A 2,768-nucleotide genomic window follows, 5' to 3' on the forward strand; every position below is an offset into this window, starting at 1 on the left:
GAGCTTTGTGGCCTGAATCACAATTCTCCAGCGTATCGGGCTCACTTAGAGGTGTAGGGGCACTCTACAAGTGTTTCTATAGGAAGTCGTCTACAGGAAACGCAGAAAATAGCTCTGCAGAAGGAAAACTCGAGATTTTTGTCAAAATTCAAGCTTGAAATGAGAAAAGTAGTTAAAGCTCGTGTCCAAGGTTACCAGGGTTTTTGAAAGTATTGATTTTGGAGTTTTTCAAACGCATTATAGATCTGTTAATGGTGGAGCAATCTGTTTGAATTCAGAATCTGATCATCTATTTCATAGTCCATGGAGGACAAGGTATTCCCTGCTTGGTCTAAAACTGTTGAAGAATGCTTAGAAGAATATGATGTGAGCTTAGAGAATGGTTTAAATTATCATGAAGTGGAAAAACGCCGTCAAATATACGGATGGAATGAGCTCTAGAAGAAGAATGGTACACCTTTGTGGAAGCTGGTAGTGGAGCAATTTGATGATACACTGGTTAAAATACTTCTGCTGGCAGCTGGCATTTCATTTCTTCTCACCCACTTTCGTGATAATGTGTCTTCTGAGGAGGGCATAACAGCCTATGTAGAGCCCCTGGTCATTCTCTTGATTCTCATCCTCAATGCCATTGTTGGAGTATGGCAGGAGAATAATTCTGAGAAGGTTTTGGAAGCTCTCAAAGAAATGCAATCTAATCATGCAAAGGTCTTGAGAGATGGACATTATGTTGTAGATCTTCCCTCCAGAGAACTTGTTCCAGGAGATATAGTGGAACTGAAGGTGGGAGACAAGGTTCCTGCAGACATGAGAATTGTGTCCCTCAAGACATCCACCTTTCGGATGGAGCAGAGCTCCCTGACTAGAGAGAGCATGCCTGTGGTCAAAAGAACATATCCAGCCACCTTGTGTGACTGTGAGTTGCAATCAAAAGAATGCATGGTGTTTGCAGGAACTACAGTTACCAATGGCTGCTGCACATGCATTGTTGTGAGCATTGGCATGTTTACAGAAATAGGTAAAATTCAGGCACAAATTCAGGAAGCTTCAATGGAATGTCATGATACCCCTTTGAAAAGAAAGTTAGATGAATTTGGTGAAAGACTCACAACAGTGATTGGTGCCATTTGTATTCTTGTCTGGATCATGAACTACAAATATTTTCTTTCATGGGAAGTCATAGATGGGTGGCAAAAAAAAATATCAGGTTTTCCTTTGAGAAATGTACGTACTACTTTAATATTGTTGTTGCTATGGTAGTTGCTGCTATACCAGAGGGATTGCCTGCTGTGATTACTACATGTTTGGCTCTTGGCACTTGTAAGATGGCACAAAAGAATGCTATTGTGCGTAAGTTACCGAGCGTGGAGACTTTGGGTTGCACCACAGTGATTTGCTCTGATAAGACAGGTACTCTTACAACCAATCAGATGTCTGTCAGTGAGTTTATAGCCATAGGGCACAGTGTTGGTTCACTTAGAGAGTTTACTGTTGAAGGAACAACATATAATCCTGAGGATGGAAAAAATATTGGATTGGCCTGCACATAATATGGGGGAAAATGTAGAAACTCTGGCAGAAGTTGCTGCAGTTTGCAATGATGCAGGGATATCTTGTCAAGGTCACCAGTTCCATGCTACTAGTATTCCCACTGAGGCAGTCTTGAAGGTATTGGTTGAAAAAATGGGAGTTCCAGACCCAATGGCAGGTGATACAAGTGCCATTCTCAACAGTGGCATAGTGAAATTGGGCAATTGTGATTGGGGGATACAAAGATCAAAGAGGCGGGCTTTATTGGAGTTTGGTTGTGATCGAATATCCATGGGTGTTATTGTCACGGAACCAATGGGACAAAATCGTCTGCTAGTGAAGGGCGCCATGGAAAATTTGCTTGAAAGGACTGCTTTTCAACAACTTGCAGATGGATCAGTTGTTGAATTAGATGATGCATCAAGGGAATTACTCTTGAGGAAGTTTCATCAAATGAGTTCAAAGGCTTTGCGTTGTTTGGGATTGGCATACAAGGAAGTTTGGGGAGAGGGCAGCAGAAGGAGAAATTGGTCGAGATTTTAGCTAGGGAGGCAGCACCTATGCTAGCCACCCTAAGCACATCCATCCCCTCCATGAAAACTCATTTTTTCAAGGTTCCGACACAATCTGGTCATGGTTCAACCTTCTACAGGAAGCTACGGGACTTTCTACAGGAAGTTCTGTATTTTTACCAGAAACATCCTGTAGAAGCCTTTGGGTAGGCCAGAATCAATTATGGAGAGGGATTTGAAGCTTGAAGTTTGTTGAGGAGGCATGCAACCACTATTTTCTTCCATCCTCCACTGGTTTCATCTCCTTTCACCACCATTGCCACCATCATATTGAATATACTTGCACAATCATACCAAAGTTGAGAATTCTCTAGGAAAAGAAGCACAGGCAGTGGGAAGAAGCAAAGAGAAAAGCATGGTTTCATGACTAAGAAGAGGGCATCACTTCAGAAGCTTAGCATGATAGGGAGGCCACCAGGGCCATCAAAGATGAGGAGATATATTGGTTTCTCAGAGGATGAGCAACACTTTTAGTAGGGGGGTGATGATGAGCCCCAAAAATGGATAATTATTTGGGCTCATTCAACCTCCTAATTTGACTTAATCCACCATTATCATTAGTTTATTGCATGTTTTTGATTATATTTATGCTAATAGAGTGAATTGGGTTAGTCATTATGCCAACAAGTCTAATGTGTGATTTGTGTAGCCTTTTTGGTCAATTTG

At 41.7% G+C, this 2,768-nt stretch overlaps 1 pseudogene; it reads left to right on the plus strand.

Moving 5' to 3' along the window:
* Positions 1 to 303: 303 nt before the first annotated feature.
* Positions 304 to 2,073, plus strand: LOC149237379 (calcium-transporting ATPase, endoplasmic reticulum-type pseudogene; annotated as a pseudogene).
* Positions 2,074 to 2,768: the final 695 nt, after the last annotated feature.

This window comes from Pinus tabuliformis, chromosome 8 (genome assembly GCF_031772625.1).
Source record: "Pinus tabuliformis cultivar Carrire ecotype Pingquan chromosome 8, CPIR1, whole genome shotgun sequence".
NCBI lineage: Eukaryota > Viridiplantae > Streptophyta > Pinopsida > Pinales > Pinaceae > Pinus > Pinus tabuliformis.